The sequence below is a fragment of the Cyprinus carpio genome, chromosome B3 (assembly GCF_018340385.1).
Source record: "Cyprinus carpio isolate SPL01 chromosome B3, ASM1834038v1, whole genome shotgun sequence".
Lineage (NCBI taxonomy): Eukaryota > Metazoa > Chordata > Actinopteri > Cypriniformes > Cyprinidae > Cyprinus > Cyprinus carpio.
In genome coordinates this window covers 12,345,288-12,371,167 of record NC_056599.1, presented here as the reverse complement: position 1 = coordinate 12,371,167, position 25,880 = coordinate 12,345,288, and the positions used below count along the sequence as shown (strand labels likewise).

Here is a 25,880-nt window from a genome sequence, read left to right as displayed (position 1 = left end):
TCAGTGTTTTCAACCACTTTACCTGACTTGCTTTAACCCGCTGGGAGCTATGGTTTAGGGGTGAGTTTTCGTTATTTTACTAAATTGGCTAAAACAGTTGAATAGAGACCATCATTTGAAAACACCCACTGATCAGGAAATATTTTGGTTATGCAGAGACACCAAACTCAAATATTCTGGTCAACTGCCCAGGTAGACAGGAAGAGACTGTCTGACTGGCATACAATGTAAGCTGTGCCAGTGCCAATATATATATGCTTTACTGTATTTTTGCAGTCCTATATTTTTTAAATTATGTTCTTTTTTGGCATCAGTGGTTTCATGAAGAGCCATTCATGGAACATTCATGGAATCTTTCCATCATTCCAAAAGTTTTTTATAGTGGAAAAGTTTTGATTCTATTATTAAAAGGTTTTTTACACGAAGAAAAAAGTGGTTCTTTTATGAACAATATAACTAGAGTGTCCCCCAAAAATAAATACAAATTAAATAAAATGTTTCTAGATTTAATGCAATGAACATTACAAGATACAACACAATTTTGTTTGCTGGTGGGTAAATAAAAACATCTGGAAAATACATTAAGACAGATAATCAGATTAAAACCCCCAGTTTCTGTGAAAACAACTCTAGTCATTCTTTGTACAATAATCTGTGAACAGTCTTTGGATGGGTTAAATGCAGAGCATGAATTCTGAGTATGGGTCACCATACTTGGCTGTATGTCACGTCACGTCACGTCATTGCGGCAGCATGTTTGGGTAAATTTGTAAACTCTCTGTGTCCTGATTCAAACCTGGCCCAAGGACCAAACAGGAAAAAAATCTTCCTCATCCGCTAATGTTTCTACCTGGAAGCATGTTTGTCCTGGTGTGACACCACACTCCAGCAGGGCTCAGGGGAACAATGGCCTGAGCTGACCACGCCAGGTGTCTTGACTGAGCTTTTATAGGCCTCTAGGTGCCTCTTTGAATGTCGACGATGTGCAGATGTGCTTGTTCGACTGTCCCGCGGCCTAATGGAGCACCTAACCACGTGTCCTTAGATGACAGCTTGAGTGAAGGGTCTGTTTCCATCTCGTTCCCCAGGCGAGACCCCCAGGCTCTTCTCTGCCACAGAAGGCTGTAACATTAAAGCGCTACAACTCAATCCGACCCCAAATATCTGTCACTTCCCTTTAACAAACGGCAAAATAAAAAGCCACGGGACACTGCAATTTTACCCCATGAGAAAAAAAAACACAGCGTGGTCGGGTTGACATTATTAAATTACATTTAGTACAGCTGGTACATGAAATTCTTCTTTTAGTTCTGCTGAATCTGTTCCGTCACCCAAGCGGCAGATTAACAGAGCATCCTGTTCAAGCAGCGTGTCATCGTTTCCTGCCTCTCTTTGTGTCGGGCTCTAGCTCTGTCTGCTTGGTGGCGTGAATATCAGGCATGCGGTATCAGGTCTGCCGGGCTCCCTCGGCTCTGTGGCCTTGACTCTAAGCGAATGTGACATTTTTCTGACAGCCGCGAGAGCAGCCAGTGAGAGGCCCGTCCTCCCCTGCTCTGGCCTACTAATACTGTACGCAGCCGCACACACTACTGCCACCGCACATCGTGACCTAATAAAACACGTGCACAGATGTACCCTAACTAGACAACACACAACGAGCGAGGGCAGGGTCATCTATGGCCAGTCAAAAGTGTCTTTGAGGTTATCGTAATAATGGGACGGTGGGGATCTTGCATGGCCGCTTTGTGTTTGCCTGATGTTGGTGTGTTGTAGTAACTACCTTCTGACCGGTTTGCTGTGCGACCTTGCTTTCCACTGCCAAATGAATCTTTTATGAGCTCTGCGATGTAGGCTTTCGGTGTGGAAGATTGGAATATAAATATGGCAGTTGCACACAGAGCCTCAAGCCGTGTGATATTAAACTCTTTATGCTGGGAATGTGCTTGATGCGTGTCACCTGGCGACATGCTTCACATATATGTGTGGAGGGAACCATATACGTACTTATTTTTATACATAAGGCTGCTTTAGTGTGATGGAAAGATTTCACGATTTTCTTTAGCAGTGGTATCTATGCAACAGTCTTGTCTTAAAATAAAGCCATCTGCTTTTCAATTTGATAACAGAACAATGCACACTATAATTTGCTCTCAAAACTCTTAGCAACAAGGCTTGACAGTACTAAATATATTGACAACGTGTTTTAAGCCAACTGTCTCATTTGTGTCAGTCTGGATTATGTTTCATACTACAAATAAATGTGGCCATCTGTTCATGATGAATTAAAATGTAATATATGAAGCCCATCTATGGCAAATGCGACATGATGCAAGGGTGCAAAGCTAATCGAGAGTGAATGCTTATGGAAAGGTCACATTTAGACTGTCAGCCAGTTCCGCTTTTGTTTGTTTTCACTAATATCTGGCACAGATTGGATCTTGTTGAATGCGTGTAAACAGCAAAACATGTTTTTATATATAATTTGGGCCACTTTCAAATCTGATAGTTATCTGATGTCATCTGAAGTTTTCTGAATGTTTATGTGACATTAAATCTGGTCTAAAATTCATGGAATTGATGGTAATTCATGACCATGGGGTCAGTTAGATATTTTTTTACTGTTTTTAAGTCTGTCATGCTAATCAAAAATACAATAAATTATAAAATTGAATACAGTAAAAGTATAGCAATATTATGAAATATTTTTACAATTTAAAATAACTGGTTTCCATTTGAATATATTTTTAAATGTAATTTATTTATGTGATGGAAAAGCTGAATTTTCAGCATCATTACTACAGTCTTTCAGTGTCACATGATCCTTCATGGTGAGAAATCATTCTAATATGCTGTTTTGCTGCTCAAGAAACATTCCTTCTTATAAATGTGGACAAAATGGTGCTGCTTATGTTTTGTGGAAACTGATGTATTTTTCAGGATTCTATGATGAATACAAAGTTCAAAAGAACATTTATTTGAAATATAGTAATCTTTTGTAATATAAATGTCTTAACAGTCAACTGTAATAAAAAAATTGTAATTTCTTCTTATTATTATACTATATGTATCTTTCAAAAAAGACACTTTTTTTAACACCAAACTTTTAAAAAAGTGAGTAAATGATGATAGAATAATAAACTATTGCTTTATTTTGGATACCATAGTTCGGATCATTTAGTACAGAAAGAATTACAGAGAAATATTAGTTTCAACATTGTTGAGATTGAGACTTTTGGTCTTTTTGTATTTTTGTTTAAAAATGGCTCTCCATTTAATCTCAATGCGATTATTCATGAAACAAGCTAATTATTTTTTTAAGTAAATCATACGTAAAACCATTCATTCTTAAATGCTTTAGTTTAATGGGAAATTTTTGTGAGATTGGATTTATAAAGATTTATACAGAAATTCACCTGACACCAGACCTTTGGTGTGTGGGAGAAACAATTGACAAAATGATTTTATTTGTCATTTTCTTTATACTAGCAACCCATTCCCAAGTCTTTTCTTTCTTGATTTCTCTCTTTTTTATCTCCCCCTGTCCCTGTTTGTTGTTTCTCAGAGCATATTTTCCCTCTCTACACCCTCAGATGTGACAATGCAGCATCTCCTGCAGAAAGATAACCTGTCAAAGAGAGAGCGAGCAAGATAGAGAGAGATTTGAAGGCAAGAGATGCAAATGCAGTAGAGGGAGAGAAGTAGAGAGAGGAGATTCTTTTTTATCGACATGTTTGTTCTGCCATAAGACAGACAGCCAAAGAGATACGCCAGCCACTCTGGGTGCCAGAGCTGTGGTAAACTCTGATGAGAAATGTCTGTCCCTCTCCCTGTCTCTCTGTGGCGGTGCTTAAAAGCGGACTCAGAAGTAGAATACCAGCAGTGGCTTTACCTGAGCCAGGCCCTGTACTGGGGGAATTCCTTTTCAGAAACCAAGAAAGAGAAGCACTGTCAGCCCTCATTTGATATTCTCAAAGATATCAAGCCTCTCCTGTTTCCACACAACAGCACAACCTGCTCGCTCTGATACTTACTCTTGGGACTGACGTGGAGCATATGAAGTGCACAGATGTTACATGTTTGAGAAGCAAGTATGCTGATGCCAGCACACGTGAGCCGCAGCAGGAAAAAAGCTTGACATGTCCATGCTGTACCACATCACATTACAGAATTTTAACTCGCATACTACAACACTAAAATACTAAACAAAATTGCATAACTGTACTAAAATTTTGTTTATTTGCCCCAAATATGAGGATTATGTGTTCCCTTTTGTTACTACCAAAACAATGATGACATGTTTCGGTTGTGACTGTTTTGGTGCACCCAAAAAAAACAAAAAAAAAACAACAACAACAACAATATTGTTAATGTTATTACCAAAACTCCACCAAATGTTTCTGCAGTGTGTTTTGTTGGTGATTTTTTTGGTATTTAAAATTTTCTAATCAGCACATGGTTAGCTAGCACAGTTCTGAACAGTGGTATACATATAAAAACTAAATGTGTGCTTAATTGCAGAAAAGCTGTTATGGATCTGCTCACCCGGATCCCTCCATAACTGGCACATATTTGCAGAAATTCACGTCTTTTGACAAATATTTTACATTTAGTTGCATGTGTATTCCCAACACTTTATTATGTAAGCTTTATGTCACGCCTCAGATAACAAGAGAATTTAAAGTAATGTTAATAGTAATTAAACAGTCTGCAAATTCATTAGCTTGGGTATGTAGAGAATTCATTGCATACATTATATGAACCGCATGGCCTTTTTAGATGTGGTGGTTCGGTTCAAACTAAAATATTCTTCATGTTTGAAATGTTCTGACTTCTTAATATTCTTTAGAAATGTTTGTCCTTCAGTCAGGAATATATATGAATTTAATGAACGAAATGATTTCCTTCATTTCATGTAAGAGATGATACTTTCATCAAATTAACTGGAATATTTTTAAAAAGTTGAGTTTGCATAATATTCTTTTCAGCTACACATCCTCATTTGAATATCTCAGCACCTCCAACCCCAAAAATCATCCCATATTTCTGTCAGATATACATTTTTAATAAAACGACAATATCATAAGTAACTTTAAAGACCCTATGAAATGAAAATGCGAGAGGCCATCTAAATGCTAATGCACTGCTTACTGAACCTTCTGATGCATGAATTATTAAATCACAAAGAAAAAAAAAAAGCTTTTTACATCAAAACTTTGTAAACATTTTTTATTCATTTATAATTTATTTTTATTAGTAGTACAGTTAAACGATTGTGCATTATAGTGGACATCATACATGTAATCTAAGTTTAGACAATAACAACATAATGAACAGTAGAGTACCTGAAGAACAGTGATCAATAGAGATTAATTAAAGATCGAGGTAACTGTCAAATTTACCATGTCAAATTTTTGTCATTAAAAAAACGATGACATATAGAGAGGAATTTCATGAACACTGGAAAGAAAATATGGCTCTCCAAACCAATTCATAGAAATCTGGAAGTCTGTAATGGTTGAATGTATGTTAGTCTGTAGTACCTGTGATTACCTGCTGTGCTGGAAGTGAACTGTAGCCACAGAGTAATCACTGTATTAAAGGGAAGAAATTATTCTGGGAAATATGTTACTTTATTTATGTTCTTAAAAGACACTTTCCTGCTAATGCACTTCACAAAGCACCTTTTACAAAATGTGCACGTACAGTAGGTAGATGAGTAAACCATCATCATACATCATTCAGTGCTAAACTAAGAGATACCAACTAATAGATAGCAGCCCAAAATAGCAGCAGCATTCATATTAAGTATTCAGACCAGAACGTCCAGTTTCTTCCTGCAAGAAATCAGACTTATGAACGGCTGCGTCTAACAGCTGTATAATTTATAGATATATAAATCTGTAACAGAAATGGAAAATTTGGGTAAATTTTAATGACTCTGAGTCATTAACTTTCCCCAATATCCAGAGTCTGCACCAGCCCATACAAACAGGGGGGTTTCTATAGAGAGAGCGTCAGTAATGATTGAAATCAAGGGTGGGAGATTTGGTCCCCCTCAGTAGAAATCAGTAAGGTGGGGGGCACAGGGGCCTAGTGGTTCTGACACTGCAAATGTCACATTCTATCCTGTTGGTCTTTTGTAATATACCTTTAAATAACAAGACATGTCTTTAATTACATCATCCTCCAGGAAAAATTACATCACTTTGGTGGGAAAACAGCAGTATGAATCTCAGTATTAGCAATGATTCTGTAATGTTCTGTGGTAGATGGTTTTCCAAACTTCAATCCTGTTTGATAAAGTTACAGAAATTATAGTATAGTAATTATAACATCAGCGTTTAATTAGGAAACAAATGTTAAGTTGGCACTCTTATGTATATGATCTAACTCTCAATCACTGAGCAACGACTAACTTTAGCTCTTGATATCCTCTGGATTTTCTTGCTATGGTGTAAATCAATGGATCCCAACCCTGGTCCTTGAGGCACCCCAACACTGCACATGTTTCCTTCTGACATGCCAGTTTCAGGTGTTGGAGTCTGTACTAATGAGCTGATGACCTGAATCAGGTGTGTTTGATTAAGGTGACATGCAAAATGTGCAATGTTGGGGGGCTTCCAGGAACATGGTTGGGAACCACTGTTGTAGTTTATAATGTGATGATGTAAAAAATCCAAGTCTGTTCAATCACAACACAAGCGCTCATTTCTGCTGCTCCTCTCCTGCACATTTTATATTGTTCGGTTTTACACACAATGGTGGAATGCAAGACAAATCGGTTAATTTCAATGCTGAGCAGAGGAAGAGTGTGTTGATGTGCTGAATCCATAATCCTGCTGAAGGGATTCTCGAAAAAATAAATGTGAGTGAAAAGAAAGAGAGAGAGAAAGAGAGAAATAATGGCAGAAGTTGGAGAGAATGTGCCTCTGGGGTTATTATCTTAAACATCCTTATAAAGAACAGAGCAATAATTAGAGACCTATCACTCTGTCACTTTGATTTTCTCTTGCTGAATAGCACTGGCACTCCTTACAGTTTGCGTTTAATTAGAATTATATCGTTAAATCAATACTTGCACCACAATGGCTCAACAATAGCATGAGATTGTGTCGTTTTACTGTAGGAAACGCTGTATTGAAAGGGGAACCAAAAACAGTGGTGTGTGATTGACTTTTTTCCATGTAAAAGGAATAGATTGACCTTACACCAAGGTTCAAACTGTTTCTGTTTCAATCACAAAATGATCTGTATTGGGCTAGAATCTGGATATGGGTAGGGCTTAAAGCAGATGTTTGAATCCGATTACCAAAAAGATTTGTTCAGATTCGTTGACTGACCCTTTCTGGAGGTGACATCTTAACATCACGTTCGGATTTCTGAGATGTACATGATTAAAGTAGACAATGTGCAAAGCATATTCAGATCACGCTTCAGAATTTAATTAATGTTTAATTAACTAAAGTTTAGTCATACTGGCAACACAGACTAACCATTGCTATGTAATTTCAAATATGTTGATTAGAATATCATTTCATCCTTGTTCTTATCTAACAGTCGAATCAATCTAACAAATATTTTTTTTACTATTTTAGTAGAATTTCATTATTTGTAAAAAATAAAATAAAAATAATAATAATAAGGTATTCAGCTGACACTATCAACAATCAATCAATTCCAGAATATAATAAACTTCTTTTTTTTACTTTTAACTAGTGCTGTCAAATGATTAATTGATTAATCGTAAAATGATAAAGTTTTTGTTTACATAATATATATGTGTGTTTACTGTGTATTTTTATTATGTATATATAAATACAGTATATATTGAAAATATTTACATGTATTTATATTCATATAATTTATATTATATATAAATATATTTAACATGCAAACATAACATATTTTTCTGAAATATATACATGTATGTGTATGTATTTATATATACATAATAAATATACACAGTAAACACACATATATATTATGTAAACAAAAACTTTTATTTTGGATGCGTTTAATTGCGATTAACGTTTGATAGCATTACTTTTTACATATTATTTTTGTATTGTTATATTAATATACAACCTATTTAGACCATAGTCAAACTGAATATTTATTTCTAAATAATTAATTATTTTTCATTTTCCTCTTCTTCTTATCTATTTTTATATTCTTCAAAAATGATAACTACATCAAGAATATTTCAGGTATCTTTTTTTAACCTACTGTAACTGTTGATTAGCTACTATTTTTATTTACTTTATAGTCACCTTAATTTCAGTCAATTAGTCGACAAATCCTCTGTAAACATGCAGGTGTCATAAAGGGCGAAGCCAAGGTGATGATGTTTTAATTTAAGTGAGCTACAGTATTTTTCCCCTGGCTTCTCAGAGAAAACGCCCATGGACGAGGGATAGAGAGCGAAATCGAGTATGATAGGGATCCTCTGATTTGATAAATGAGGCGACTGTGATGCATGTGACATTTCTCTGAGATTGAGCTTCAAGGCTTTGTCTCCCACTGATTGCCACGTTCTCTCAGCGATATGGCTTCACTGCGATCCAGAGGTGCAAGAAGAGCAGTGGAGGAGAGAAAATACTGACACAGACAGACAAAGGCAGAGATTAGATTTAAGCAAAGACAGCATCCAAGCCATTACACTGCATGATGGACGAGAAAAACCCAGAAGAATTCTTGCAAAACAGCCACTAGCACATGCAGCGTGCCTGATCAGGGCAATACTGCTCCCTGCCTCGCATGCTGCCATCTTAATTCTGAGCTTGTAGCAAGCAAGGACAGATATGTCAGCACTCTGCCAGATTGGGGGGGGGTGAATATGTCTGCCGCAGGAGGAGGCCCCCCCGGCCACTCAGACGCCCTCAGAATTCTCCTCTCGCTCTCCACACCTCTCTCCCGCAATCTGCCTCGTGCAGCCGTGGGAGAGGAGAAGGGAGAAGTGGAGTTTGACAGGAACAGAGACAGAGAGCTCCTCGCAGCCTGACGTACACATTTTTCTCGTTAGGCTTGCCGGGGATCGATGGTTGCAGTTGGGCTGATACCTTTGTTGGTGCTCAAGCCCTCTGGAAAGCTTTATTAAAAACGAGTGACAGAACGGATCCTCTGCCTGTCTTTATTTCTTTAGCGCGTCTGCCAGTTTCGCGTGTGGGGACTATAAATGGTTTTTAGTTGTGGTTAAAGCAACAGTTTACCTGAAGATGTCAATTGCACAGCTTCATATCGTTTCAAAGCTGTAAGACTTCCTCTTTTTTCTGAGGAACACACAGAATGTTTGCAGAATGTCTGTAGTGCTCTTTTCCATACAACTCAAATAAACATACACTGGGGCTGCTGAAATAATAAAAAAAGTATAATAAAAATATCACAGAAGTGGTCCATTCCAAGTCTTCTAGAACCATACAATAGCTTTGTGTAGTGAGAATATGTTGATATGGACTGAAAATATTCCTCTCTACAGAAGGTCGCAAATCTCATTTACTATTGTGCACTGAACTTGACATAACGTCCATTTTGACTTTTAGCTTTGTACATTTATGGTGATCTTTTGTCCTCTTTGAAGCTTAACTGTCACTGGTAGTATTGTTTTAATATTATTTCTATATTATTATTCATTTTATATTTTTATTCATATTTTGAACTGACTTTCATTTCTCTAGTTATTTTTAAAATGTTTAAATTTGAATTAGCTTTTTTATTATTATTGTAATTTTTTATGTGCTTTTGTCATTTTTATTTATTTTGGCTTTTTTTGGTAACACTTTACTCAAACTTTATGTACAATGCATTATAAAAGTGGTTTTAATGCATTAATTATATTTTGTTGTAATGCACATTATAATGCATTGTACAATCTCATGAATAATTAATTCATTGTTACACTATGCATTTTAAATTTGGTTATAATTATTTACAACAAGATATAATGTACATTATGAATAATTATAAAGCATTATACCATTTAATAACACTCTATAATGGATTGTACTTAAAGGCCTTAAGTGTAACCATGTTTTTTTTTTTTTCAGTTTCAGTTTTACTCTTTATTTATAATTAGTAATTTTAGTGCTTGAACTTAATTATTTTCAGTTAGTTGCCAAGGCAACCTTTCATTATTTAATAGTTTTAGCTTTAGTTAACTATAATAATTCTGGCCAAAGGTCACTCTATGCTTTTATTGTATAGAAACAAAAAGTCAAGGTGTTCAACTACAGAAAAGCATTTGAAATAAAAAAGGGTGAAAAATAATTTTGAACCCCATGAGGGAAGTAAATCATAACAGACAGTTAATTTTATGGTGAATATCCCTTTAATTGTGCATTACAGACATATTAAAAACCATATTCAGTAAATCCATACCATATTCATCTTTATTTCATATAAATAAAGTAGAACAAATTGAACAGATACTGCACTTCCTAATCCTCTCACATATTCACAGAAACAAACCCCATGCAGGTTTGACCGAGGTTAGTTATGAGAATAACATATTTAACAAATGTACCACACCAGTGCTTCCAGTTTACTTGATGCTTCAAATTACCAAAAGACCCTGAGAGGGTCTGCAAACAGACATCTATTAATGAGGAAAAATGGCATGAAGTGTAACATATTAATAGAGGGAAATTTGTCTTCAGGGAGGACTCATTTCACATTCTCTGCGTTATTCTGAATGGATTAGGAATGTGATAGCATGCTACGGAAGCAAAGCCAGGATCTCATTGTTATGGGCCATGGCTCTTCACCTAAGTGCACTGCTAATACACTGAATAGAATGAAAAGCTACAGGAGTATTTGCCTGGCATTTGAGAAATCTGAAATTGCTGCTTACAACCCTGCAGTAAACCGTCTTAGACTAGCATGAGTTCCCATCCCGGATCCAACTGGTTTTTGCTGGTGAACCAACACACGGTAAAAACTTTACTGCGGAATGGTTTTTCTTGGAAAACTAGTTGATTAAAGAGGTTTTAGAGGTTTTAGAGGTTAAGAAGCTTGCTGGGATCAACCAACATGATCTGACATTCAATGCAAAACATAAGCTGGTGACCAACTATGCCAGTCTTTCCATCCATAGTTTTAACAGAAACATGCAATCTGTACAAGAATTTATTTGGATATTTTTTAATATAAGTGATAATTTGACTTTTTATGACAAGACAAGGCAAATTCATCTTGTGATGTCATCTGGCATGAATTCTCAAACACATTCATGATGTAATGATGATGTTAATTCATGATGCATCATAGAGACGCTGACACAGTTCTTCTGGATTGAGTCTGTCTCAGTCTGTTCTGTTTCTTCATGTCATTCTCTGTGTGGAGCACTGGCTGTTGTCAGACTCCTTGTGCAAACAAAAATCTCACTGGATTATTACAATTGCTGGTACAATGAATGTTTGGAAATGTAAACTGTTATTTCCTACTGACACACTACAGCAAAAAATAGAAATAACTGACTTCAAACCATTTTTTACCTGCTGAAATACTAGTGTTCTAATCATTTTGGCCACCACTGTATTTGAAAACATTTTTGAAAATAAAAAACAAAATATGCATACATGTAAACAAATATGTTAATAATTTTTACTTGGTTACATAGTTTTTTTATGTTTAAATTTTTTTTCTTACAAATTGTATGGTAAATTGGTAAAACTTTTTCAAAAAAACACAATTTTTCCCCCTTTTTCTTTACTCTAATATGTCACTGGCCGGTAACTATGTAACCAAGTAAAAATTATTAACATATTTGTTTACATGTATGCATATTTTGTTTTTTATTTTCAAAAATGTTTTCAAATACAGTGGTGGCCAAAATGATTAGAACACTAGTATTTCAGCAGGTAAAAAATGGTTTGAAGTAAATATGAACTGTACAAAATCGCAAGGTCTTGAGCAAGAAGCGACTAAGAAAGTTCCTGCATGTCACGTTTTGATGACTATAAGAACTGTCCTCTTCATCATCTTAAAAATCAGCCCTTTTGTTTGCCTGCTTATTTTTCCCTGTACTTTCCTCTTCTTCCTTTTGTTTGTGCAATCATGAAACGAATCAATGAGCTATACACGCTAGGGGTCCGATGTGTCTCGCGAGAACTGACTTTACACTGGCCCTTTCACCAGTGATATGTAAGATAGTATGTTCACATCAGGCAAGTGGCCGCATGATAAGCGAGAGTCAGTTCATGAGCATTTTACCGTTTGATTTGAGTAAAACTAATGTCATATCACATACACAGAACTGTAAAGGTATTCACGGCAACCCATCAAAATAAAAGTCCGGTTTGAAATAACAATAGAATGTACACAGCCTACTACTACTACTATTACTACTACTAAAATGAAACAAATATTATTTTAAAGGAATAATCACACAACATTCCTTCCATGTTTTAATTTTAATAGTAAATCCCCTTTGTTTGCTTAATTTTCAAAAATTAAATGATAAATTATGTAATTAATGTTTTATGCCTTCATTTGATAACCAGAAAAATTTAAATACACAACACAGAATTTCTGAGAAAAGAAAATTCATAAGGCTACTTTAAGAAAAAATAAAATGAATAAATTAAGTTGTGTTATGCATTCAAATAGTTTGACATACTAAAACACAGAATTTGGTAACAATAAAAAATATAAATAATATGGTGAGAAAAAATTAAAACATTTCATAGGGCCCTAAACATGTATTTTTTTGTTAAACTTTTAATAAATTGATGTGAAAATGTATATACTATTAAAAAGGAGTTGAGAAAAATTAAATGGTATTTTTTTTTTTTTTTTTTTTTTTTTTTTTTTTTTAAAGTGGAAATCAGTTTACTAAATAATAAACTTGACTGACTGCTACTTTAAAGGGATATATTTTTTTTATTATTATTTATCTTTATGTATACTATATAATTTTGTGCAATTTCTTGCCTGTCAGTTGAGTTTGTGAAAAAAACTTTTGCAGTGTTTACATGTTGTTTATACATGCATAAAATCTATTAAAATAGATGTTTAATTTCATAAAGTACAATTTGAAATCAAAATGCATTTTTATTTTTATTTTTTGCGTTTTTCAGTTGAATAAAACACAATTTTTCCCTATATATTTCATCACTGAGGATTTCTTTAAAAAAAGTTTAAAAATCTTGTCTCGTCTCGTTCTCGTGAACCCAGTGTCATGTCTCGTCTCGTGGGATAAGTATCTCGTCACACCCCTAATATACACAATTACTGAACGCCACTGGTGGCACATGGACCAAAAGAGTCCATAGGGATTAGTAGGACAAGAGGAGTGAATGGAGACACACTCTCAACTTAGTACCATCCCTGCCTGCCTGTTTAACTTCATCTTATCTGAATTATCACTTTATCACCTTTTTTTTACGCCCACAACTGAAAAACTGGCATGTTAATGCATTTCACTCGTGCTCTCATTAGTCACTGTGATCTTCTGTCTGGCAGAACATACAAGTCTAAATGTAACCAACATTATTTCTCTGAAAGGAAGCCGTGTGTAGCAATAAACACGTTTCTAAATGCCAAACTAAACACACAAATCCTTGTAGAAACCGCAGGCTCTGGACACATTATTCATTTTGAAATGATAGAAGTTTACTCTACACTGCATTAAATGTGGAATCCTTTTTTTCTCTCTCAAGAACGTTTCCCATTAAGGCGCTGGTCTGGGTATCTGTTTTGATTTATACGTCCGTAGCTGTTCAAGTAATTACAGCGGCCTCCTCATTAAATTATACAGTTCACATTCACATTTATAACCTGCAGAGAAGCAATCTCTGGAAGAAAGTTTGCTCGTGTTGCACACCAGAGGCGTCTCTGAATCTGCACTGACCCTCACTTCCAAATACCTTTCGGTCTCTTAATAGCCATTTGCACCCTCACAGTAGCATCATATAAACAACGGTGGTTTAATTAGTGGGATTCATCTATTTCTTTTGCCTTGTCTTAATGAGCACTCAAAGAATGTGCTTTTGTCTGCTAGGGTCCAGTAGGGTCTTTCTGTGCCAGCCTCTCGCCTCCTTTTAGCTCTAAAACAGTGGTAATCTAATTAGTAATTAGTGTATTATGAGCACTTTTATTATCTTTTACAACAGAAAACTGTGGCAGTTTATGGCTGGTTCCTGAAATGTCACTAGTCTTTCACACTTGGAGCGCTTGAGAGTGAATACATGTACTGTAGCCCCACGGTCTGAGGAAAAAATGACTCCTGCGAGACAGGCATTGACACACAATCTTTATAGCCCACTTGATGTCATCATGTTTGATGTCCTGGAGTGAGCATTTTTTTCCATCTATAGAATGCTAGAGGCCACTGACCCATTTTTCACAATCATACGCACTTATCCAGACATGTTTTACAAAAACAAGAATATATCTCTCCGTGTTTTTTCTACTTTGCTATACTGTAGGCTAGAAAGAATTGAAAACTATGTTTACATGTTACCTGTGACCCTGCTGCTGCTGCTAAAGCTTCAAAACAGTTTTGTGGTATTATAAGACAGTATAATGTACATTTACATTTTTGTTACAATTATACATTTAGCAGACGCTAAATGCGACTTTGTCCAAAGCGACTTACAAAAAGAAGAACAATTTGTCATGAGGCCAATGATATTTGTAATTCACGCATCTATACATACATGCACATATACATACATGTGTCATACACATGACATTTTAAGCTGAAGTGATGATGCCTATACACTACATGAATGTGGAATTGTAGTCATTGGTAGACCAACTAATGCAGTGCAGGTGCCAATGGCCAAAAAAGGGAAAAAATGTTCAACCAATTGAGTTGAGTCCATCTGTAGGACCCCAAAGCAATTCCACTGGCTGAAAGTACTTTTAATGAATACTGCCTTCATGACCATAAATACCTTTTAACTGTTACATAATAGTATATAACCATAGTTGTAGATTAAATACTGTGAAATTAAATACTTCCACAATCTTAGTGTTTTTAAGTTAGCTTAGCAAACCGTTGACCATTTTGTCTGTTAGCTTAGCCTATGGTCGCCGTTATTTTGCCAAGTAAGACATGTTCCTGGATCAACATTACTGTCCTAACATATGGACCAAACCCAATCCCTACCCATAATTTATTCCTAAAATCAGTGTGAAATGATAGCTGATTAACAAGGGTGTAGAAGCACCTAAGCCTGATCGTAAGCCTAAAACAGATATGTGACCCTGGACCACAAAACCAGTCTTAAGTCGCTGGGGTATATTTGTGGCAATAGCCAAAAAAACATTGTATGGGTCAAAATGATCGATTTTTCTTTTTTGCTAAAAATCATTAGGATATTAAGTAAAGATCATGTTCCATGAAGATATTTTGAAAATTTCCTACCGTAAATATATCAAAACTTAATTTTTGATTAGTAATATGCATTGCTAAGAATTCATTTGGACAACTTCAAAGGCGATTTTCTCAGTATTTCGATTTTTTTTTTTTTTTTTTTTTGCACCCTCAGATTCCAGATTTTCAGATTCAGCCAAATATTGTCCAATCCTAATAAACCATACATCAATGGAAAATATTATTTATTCAGCTTTCAGATGATGTATAAATCTCAATTTCGAAAAATTGACACTTAAGACTGGTTTTGTGGTCCAGGGTCACATATTTCCTGAAAAGTTATCCCTCAATTCTGATTGGTTAATTGGAATGTTGTTCCAGGATCACACAGGAAGGATCCAGGAACATGTTGACTTTTAAATCCACAGTCACTTTGTCTTTTTTTTTGTTTTTGATTTTATTTTCAATGTTATTCTCTGTAATGATGTTCAAATACATTTAATTTTCAAAGCATCGCACTCACAGTGATCCGGAAACTTAAGTTTTATGGTTTTTTAAAAAGTTTGGAAACTTCCACAACAGTATAACTGTTGTCTTTTTAAATATTTCAAAATGTATTCCTGTGATGCAAAAATTTTTGCACATCGTACATGACCTTGGCGAGAAAGAAGGACAGAATTTTAAACATAATATAGTTTCCTCCTTTGACTGTGTATTTTTTGAATGTGATAATGTTTGCAAAACATTTTATATTGGTTTAAGTTGTGTTGGTTATGATTGGGAAACATTGAAACATTTTGAATTGGTAATGTTTCAAAACATTTTATATTTGTTCCTTTTCATATATACCTAAAACTTGCGCTTAGGATTGCATATGCACATTGCCGGGACCAGCCTGAAATATGCTTTGGGACAGTTCAGATTTATTTCTGATTTTAAATATATTATTTAAATATTATTTTTGCCAGCAATTTTTTAACTTTCTGCATTTTCCCATTCAAGAGTTGAGACAACATTTCATGCTAAGGCCAATGTAAGCACAATATGAATTTGAGGTATCAGCCCCAAATATATTCATATGAATGGGCCCATATGAATCTCATAAATAATCTGCCTGGGGCTAATTCATATAGAGCCGACATGAAACTTGTGGAGAAACCCATTTGAGGCCCACACCTCAAGCCCATATCGTGCCTACACTGGCCCTACCATGAAATGTTAGCTGGGGAGTTGGTCTGCCTGGAGACATTGCATAGTCTGTGGATGCTCAGTGAACTGGCTGTCCTTGATATAACTTTTGTATTATACTTTTTTTCTTTTGATCAGGCATTACAAACAGCTGTGTTCCAATGCAGACAGCACTGTACATAGGTTTAACTCTTTGTGACACTGTAACCAAAAATGCTGTTGGTCTTTGTGACCGCCTCTTGCTCGTAATATGTGAGATGGCTTTAGAAGGGCACATCATGTATTTCTTGGCTATGGTATTGTTTGGATGCAGTTCTTGGCAGAAGTAGATAGAAACCACATTCAAAGGGAAACAAACAATGCTGCCTCTATGGCAAGTTGCGAGAACGATCTTTGGATATTAAATGAGTGGTTGCCACAATATACAGTAAGTCTTTACCTCTTCTAGAACCTGATTGGAAAGGTAGGAGCTATAGGTAGTCTTGGGATTTTGAGACTTGTCCATGTTTTTTGAAGAGTGATATAGGAGGTTCAGCAAGTGTAAGTTCAGCAGTTCAGCACAAGGCTTTCTGTTGCCTACACCATCTGATCCTGAGGCTTTGTAGATTTCAGCTGCTTTGTGGATAACACATCTGAAAGGTTCTAACAGAGTTTACAAGCTTTGTGTAATTTCAGTTACCTGTCATGCTAATTGCCAATAACGCTACTGGTTCATTTAACTGTGTGCCGCTTCGGTGAGGAAAGCAGCTACTGCAACATAAATGCAAACGTAATGGGGGGTGCCAGTTTAATGTGATTTACCCAGTTGAATGTGTCAATATGTTTGCTGTTTTTGGATCCACATTACCGTAAAAACCAATCAGATTTTATGATTAGGTTTAGGATTGCATTTGGGAGCTTGAGTATTCATCTTTATCATCCAGTCCTTTCCCTTTTATTTCAGGTGTAGGTTAGGTTTTGAGATCAGGTTAGGACTATGATTGGTTGCTAGTAATGTTGGTCCATGGTAAAAAAAAAAAAAGGATGTTGATTCAGGAACACATTTTGCCTGGGTAAATCAAATTGTGTGATTGGGCATAAGAGACTGAATGTTGTTGTGTCAGAAGGTGGGCCAGGCCACCATAGCAGGTGTAAAGAATTGAGTTCACTGGTCAGAAAGACATTCTCTCCACTATCTTGAGTGTTACATGCCATCTTTTGTTCTGCTTGTTCACGGCAGCCATTTTTCAAGTATGTTCTCTATCTGTTGTTGTCTCTTTCTGAATTCCATGTGAACAATAACCCAGGGTTTATTATTGAGGGAGTATTATATTTTTAAATCAAATTTTACTCATAGAAACATCACAAAAATGCTTCAAGTAAATAAACATGGTTTACTCTTGGTGTGTAAACACTGACCATGAGGATAGTACCTTATTATGATCTACTGAATCAAGGACGACAGATCCACATCTTCATGTTTTAACCATATTTTCATTTATATCTTATCAATAAGTGTGCTTATTTCAGTAGATCAGATGCATAGTTATAAAATAAAGTTCAGTTATTTGAAAAATCCACACATTTTTACATAACCATATATTGGTATCTTCTCTGTTATCGACAGCTTTTATTTAATTGAGAATATTTCCCAACTTATCATTCTGAATGTACTGTTTATAATATATGAATGCTAAGTAATCATATTTATGTGCGTGTTATTTGTTGTATACATTTATATCAAATGTCCTTCTTAGTTTTTATCATAGTCAACCTATCCTGATTTTTATTTAGTTAGGTTGCCCAAAGGCTGGAAATTGTAGTCTTGGGCATATTTTAGTCATGCTGCATAATGATTAAACTAATAATCACAATTATTTGTTCATCCAATAAATGTTTGTTGATATTTTCGGGTCATCAGGGCTTATTCCACAGTGTCGAGAGAGTGTGTGCATGGTTGCCAGGTTGCATAGATAAAGTAAATCTCTGGGTAGACAATGTGTCATAGAGGGATTTAAACTCTTAACATTTGGTAAAACCCATCAAGGTCTGCTGTTTTTATAAAAAAAAAAAAATATATATATAAAGAGATTTTACATTTTAAACAGCATTGGCCATTCATTTGCACAACAACAGTGTTTAGACGGCCTGAGAATGCAAAGTTTTGAAAACTGGTTTCAAAGTGCATGTTTTTGAAAATTATATGTTATTGTCTCTGTATAAACTACAAAAACATGAATTTGTGCAAATGGTGACATCATGCGCTGCATATTCCCTGTGAATGGGGATTGTTTTGACAATATTGATGTCTGTACTTGAACCTTCCCTAGTGAAAAATAAATATACTAAAATGTATTTGAATATACATTTATTTTCATGCGAAGTATACTACAAATACATTTACATATTTACCCTGCAATTGTACTGTTGGTATACTAAACAGGTAAAGTCTGCTAAATTAGTCTTGTCTTTTTTATAGTTAGAGTGCTTAATGTTGGTGTCGTCTCGTTTTAGTCAGGGATTTTCACTTTTAATCATCACATTTCGTTTAAAAAGAAAACAAAAAACTAGTATCCATGCATTTCCATTATATGTGCTAGCCATTGTCTTACGTGCTACAACATTATGGATGAAACCATGGGAGGCAAAACACTGCAGGTCATGAAGTCAATGTCGGCTTCTCACGTGACAACTTACTAGATACATTTTCCGCTGTAAGGCTAAAAGCACTCCCCTCAAGCGAGTTATTGTCCTAGAAGCTGACATTAACAACCGGGAAGGTTTTTTTTTTTTTTTTTTTTTTTCAAACTGCACTAATAATCTGATTATTAGGCTCCATGTAAGCACAGCTACTGAAAAGAACCTTTTAAGTCCCATTAGCAACAAATCCTTGGCTAATGCTGCACGTGTGCCTAGTTCGACCGATTAATTGAAAAAAATCGAGCATGAGCATTGACTTAAAAGCCCCACTGGGTCCTAATACTTTACCAGAATCTTATTAGTACAGGTGCCACGTGTTACATATGGGTAATAGCTTTCCAGTGCTTTCTCCTTGGTCTAATGGTTTAATAGTCACAGGGTTTGTATACAGAGGAATAGTAGTACATATAGTGTTTAGTTTGCAACAAGCATTTAGTAAGATCTCGGTTCCCTTATCACAAGGGTGTTCATCAGTACGCAGTTTGTAAATTATGAGATACTGGAACATAAATGTGAAAAGGTTAGTTCGTTTGGAACATTCGCTCATCCCTGAATTTATAAATCACTGGTGAGAAAGAAGGACTCTTAAGAGAAAACAGATTACATTAATGTGAAGATATGAGCCATGACAAGTTACAAAGCCTACACATATTGTTAATAAAAAAATGGCATTGCTACTTATGGCTGTACAGTTTCAAGAGGGATATTTCAGGTTATTAACACTATTATTGTTTATTTTAGCTTTAGCATATAAGGGGATCCACTTTATATTTGTGAATCTGGCACAAACAAACCCCAAAGAACAGTTTGAGAAGACATATTACACCAGTTCTTATTTACAGAGACGTTCATTATTTTTAAACCTGGTTTTGAGTTGCCAAGAGAAACAACCTGCTGTCAGTACGATACAATCCCTGCATGTTTCAGTGAGCTCCAGGCTAGCTTGGAAAGTCTCAACATGCAGTGGTGTTAACTTTCAACCATTTACAGGTTAAAGGTTTACTTCCATTTTAAAATTTATCACCATTTAAAGAGAGTAAGACCAGCTCAAATGTGGAGTAGCTTTCATTCAGCTTCAGACTGAAAAGCCAATTATTTTCAAAGACAGCGTCGAGGCTAAACCCAGAAGCAGGCAGACAGGCATTTAGACGACACGCATAACCGTGTGAGGTAACCTCAATTAACAGGCCTTCTCATGGCCTCGGCTTCCTCTCGCTCAGGCTTAAGACACCCAATTTTCTATCAGTAATTAGTCAAATTACAAGAACGGAGGGGATTTTTTTTTTCATTTCCCACCACAGAACGAATGTTTGATTAGTTCAGATCAGCGGGAAGGGTCAGCGTGTCGAGTCAGTGTTCACGGGGAATGTTATTCACTGAATTAATCTCCGTGGCTGTGGGTGTAATTGGGTCACTGAGGCGCGGAAAATGCGAACGGTAATGTTTTTGGTTGTTTGTTGAATGTGCACAGCATCATTAACTCAATGGGGAGGCAAAGCAGTCTTATTCTTACCTAGAGAGACGGCGAGGTATTCGGCTAGTACGCCACTGCTCCGGTTTAAAGATCTCTTTCTCTTTGTGCCTATTGACTCATCGTGGCATACAGAGGGACCGGTCACAAATAGAACAGGCCAGGATGCTATTGCTATGGCTCTGTGTCCCCTCACAACAGCAGCGTTGAGCCATATTGGAAAAGGATGTGAGGAGAGGAGACTGCTTGGCTCTATTTGCAGTCATGTTCTGCCCAAACCACTGTGTGCATGTGTGAGCTGCTGTATGTATGTGTGCAAGGTTAGAAAAACATCTTAAATAAATAACTGTTGTTTTTATACTGCTTAAAGGTGAAATTATTTCTCTGCCACTCGTGGCAACAAGGGAACTTTATTTTATAACTTTATACAAGGCAGCTTTATTTGGAACTGTGCTAATAAATAATGCATATTTAATGTATTTATAATGTGCAAAATATGCATAGTATACTTAGATGCAGGGATGTATCTAATCATATCTAAGATACTTAGATGACCTACTGCATTTGCAGTATCCCACAGAGCACACCGCGGGAGTGCTGTATCCCACAATGCAATGCATTCTACTTGACCAAAAATCATTTTAGTTTATTTTTTTTTTTTTAATTAAGATTAATATTAAAACTTAGCTATGGATGCACTATGTATCAGTACCATATCAGTTTTCAATAATGGACATTATTGTTATTTTATTTCTTTAATAGATTTGATTGATGACTGATGTATCAGCAAATATTTGATATTCAATTGTTCATAAGCAAATCCCTGTTTCTACATTTTTAGATTACCTTTGCTGTCATATAAAGCTTGCTTAAAGTTTAAGAAAAACAGGCAATTTTATTGAATATCTATTTTCATTCTGCACATTACAAATTTACTTTTTAGTATATTATTTTTATCTAGACAAAATACAGAATATATAGAATTTCTAGTAGTATAGAATTTGTATTAGATGAAAATAATTACTATATCTGCTTATAGATGCTGTCCAGAATTTTAAATATTTATGCATTAATAAGGATAGTCATCTTTATTTATGAGATGGACTCCACCTGCTGAATGAAATGAAAGTGTATTTTTGCATAATGAGTACGCTTTCACCTTCATATTCCTTTTTAAAACTGAAATCAGGGAAATCAACTTACAAGTTGTATACTTATAGTTCATTTCAGAGTAAGAGCTACATAATTTAGACTCTTAACAATGAATTTTAAAACTTTCCATTGCGGTCTTTTAAATTAAAACAGTGACAATGAAGACATTGACATAATCTGGCCATTATGTACACACATACTGTTTATCAAACAAATACGGTCAATGTATTAGGAAAAGACAAAAAAACAAAAAAACAAGCTGAATCTGAAATACTTCTAGTTGACTCTGTACATTAACCTGTGATAGGAGAAAGTATTTTAACATCACAAAAATTATACATTTTAGCTTTAAGCTTCTACTCACACCCATCACTCATAAGAGGAAATTACACACTGGCATCCCTACAGCATCAACTCTCAAAACCTCTTCTGCAACCAAAGTGCTTCATCTCACAGAACATCCTGTTCCCTGCTGAGCACCAGCTCAATAATGCTGCCATTTTAGACATTTATCATGGGAAAGGTAACACTGGCATAAAATAGGAAGACAAGTTTAACCAGCCAGTCGCCTCAGTCATCCCTCATTCAGCACTGTCACAGTCTGTTTGTAGCACATGGCTAAATACGTAACAGGCCTACATCACAGCGCTAACATTTCTCAGAACACATAATGGGAGTTGATGTGTTCGGGGTGCTGTGACGCTGCAGGATCCAGGGCTGGTGGTGACAGGCTGCATTATTAAGTGAGATTCGGGCAGGAGTTAAGTGCTGGCAGAGGGAATGCGAGATGGACGTTGCATGTTATGTTCACGGTGGTCTCTCGAGAGGCCGCTGTAGAGCACACGCTCTCGGGAATCTCTGTTGTAAAATCCCACACGCACAAAGCATTTATTATCCATATACTGATCTGTATGCAACAGCTGCGGCACAAACCTGAGCTGCATATAGATGCATCTGTGTGAAGAGAAATAGGTTAAGTTCACTCCAAAATAAAAATTCAATTTTAGCATTCACTCATCCTCATGAAAATTGGTTGTGGTTGAGCCAATGATGACAAATATTATTATTTTTTGATCTATCCATTTAAAAATGGTTCAGCAATTGATGATGTAGAAAACAGTGCCTTGTGTAGTTTGTGGTGTTTGCAAACTGAGAGTGGTGAATATTTGATGTGTTGTTGGCTGAATTCTTTGTGCAGGTGTAGTAAAGCATTAACAAGACAGTGACTGTGGTCTTGGTCATGCCGAGCAGACACATTTATAATGGTACAGGTTCTTGAAGAGGAAATTGTGTCCTTGGAGAGGTTCTGAGGCCATTTGGTAAACTCTAGATCTTTACTGCCACCTGCAGGTGGCCAGAAGCACTGCACTCTGCAGCTGAAGTTAATTTAAATTGTGTGAACTGATTAAAAATGCCCTTTAAACCAGAAGCCCTGAAGGCAAGCACCACAATCAAATTTTAAATGAATGCTTAGCATTGAGTGCTCGATAAACACGGCAGCCTGCGTTTGAGCAGGTATGTGCGATGTGCATGTTTGCCTGTGCGAATGCATTCTTAAGACCCTCGCGTGTGTGTATGTGAGACCGCATTAGTGTGTGAGAATATGAGTAAGATCATTAATGAGGATGGGAGTGCTGTGGACAGAAATAGCAGACTGAGAGGCCTGCAGGGCAAGAAGGGAACAGCAGCTCGTGACTGCAGCACAAATGCACGGCTGTACGGTTCACATAGTCAGAGCTTGGGATTTTAAACTGCATTTACAGGTCTGATTCTCAAATTGTCAAGTAGCCTACATACAACAGCAAACAGGCACGGATTGAATGATGTCTGCATAAACCAAGGGGTTAAAGTTTGGCTGGTTAGCATGCCCCTGTTAGTACATTCAATTAAAAAACTTGCCCCCAGTTTCACAGACAATGCTTAAGCCTAGTCCTAGACTAAAACTTAAATCTGAGCTGTTTCAACTGAAAGTAACTTGCACTGACTGATCTTAAAACATGTCAGTGCCTTTGCTTTGTCTTAAGATGCACACCAATAATGCTTTTTTCTAAGGCATGTTTATAAAAATGGGGTCTTACCTGGAGTGGCCATCTGTTAAACAACAGTACCCTCTAGTGGACACTAGCACAGAACAAGCTACTTTATAATGCAAAACCTCATTACCACAGACTGTCTCATAAAATGTATCCGACACTGAGAAGGACAATTTTGTGTTTACTTTAATGATTAGAAGAATGAGAAGGTTGTTTGTTCTGTCTTTCCAAAATCAATTCTCACTCTGATACATTTTATGAGGCTATCAAACACAGGCCCAGAGTAATATACTGTGTCACTGGAGAATACAGTAAGTGCTAAGTACATCTGACAGTATTTGGATACTCAGTGTAGTTCCATATCTAAATAACCTCAGATGAACTGTAAGTATCTCTATCTTAAATGTGTTCAAAGTGTTTTCGCTCAAACAGAAGGCTAATGTAGCTTTGTCGAAAACCTTCAGTTGGTGAGGTTAGTGTACTCAGGTGGATGAAAATGATTCGTCCTACTTAAAAAAAAAAAAAAAAAAAAAAAAAACCTACACAGAGAAACATTATTTTTAGGGTCATTTAAATGAAACAGTGTTGCTTGCGCTCTCTTTGCATGATAGTAAAAGCTGTGGGTGAGGTGTTAAATTTGTGCCGATCAATTTTACTGATTTTTACATGTATGCATTTGGCAGATGCTTTTATCCGAAGCAACTTAGTGCATTTAGGCTCTACATTTTATCAGTATGTGTTTTCTGTGAGTATGAAACCCATGACCTTGGTATTGCTAGCACCATGCTCTACCAGTTATATTTATACATATGCTGTTTATGCTAGTGTATGGTAAAGATGAACACTCTATTTTTAACCAGATGTGTATGTAAGGGCACATGAGATTTGACAGTTATTGTGAAATGGCAACTGTTAATTGTAGCATTAATTTACAAAAATGTAAATTTCAGCATTTTTCTAATAGCTGTTCAAGTAGGGGCTACTTATACAGTGCCTTCTGGTAATTTTTAAAACTTTGAGAGCCCCATTCATTTTCATAATATGGTCATTCTGTAAAACAACTTCATTTGTGTTCTACAGAAGATAAATAGTTTTACAGAAAAGAAACAAGATTCTGATTAAATGATGACTATTTTTATTTTTGGGTACATGTTTACAAATGGCTTGTTGCTAGGAAAAGCATATTTTTTATAATCTCTCATTGAAAATCCATTTTAGTGTGGTTTATTTTACTGAGAAATCAGGTCATGCTGTTCAGTGTAACCTTTGAATTCCTATTGATGTGACACAAAAACAAACAAAACTCTCTCTGGAAGCCTAGCAGCCAACAGGCTTTGACTAGTTATTACCGTACAGTCCACAGAGGGTGTTAGATATATGTGTATCTATGTTATGCTGTATTACACCTGCTCTTGCAAACTTTCAAGGTGGGGTGCATAATTATTGTTCCAAGAAGAAAGTAAAGCTTCAAAAAAAAAAAAAAAAAAAAAAAAAAAAAGGTCAGGTTTGCCAAAAACTCCTGTCTGCCAGGTTGTCAAGGACTATTTTTAACACTAAAAAAATTACACATAGTACCTTTCAAATTTCACAGTAGTTGCAGTACTCATATACAAACACATGATGGCAGTGCTGAGCTGATTCAACGAAACACACCGGTGCATAAGGTGAGTTGAGACCACACAGGGTCTCAGGCAGCTGTCACTTTTCATTGATTGCATTATAATGGAACAGGTTGTTTTTGTAAGTAAAGAGTGAAGAACTGTGACATTGTGCATACTTGGTACTACTTAAGGCTTGAATGACACAGTTCTCCAACAGACCATCGCTCAAAGTTAACCAGCCTCCACGTGGCTCATCTGTTTAATTATGTGACTTATGTGGCTTCAGGCTGGAGATGATGGGAGAGTGCGAGAGTGGCCTGCATGGCTGGGCGGCTGATGGACTGCAGTCAGCTCTGGTTAGGGCCGAATACCAACTCCGTGCCCATCCGCATTCAGATTTCCCATTACTCTTTGATTAAGGGAGTGTCAGATGCACATGT

The 25,880-nt window shown here is 36.0% G+C and overlaps 1 protein-coding gene across 1 annotated transcript in view; it reads left to right on the top strand.

Moving 5' to 3' along the window:
* olfm2a (olfactomedin 2a) overlaps positions 1-25,880 on the top strand; it is a 61,565-nt gene that overhangs the window by 8,838 nt on the left and 26,847 nt on the right. The window lies entirely within an intron of this gene.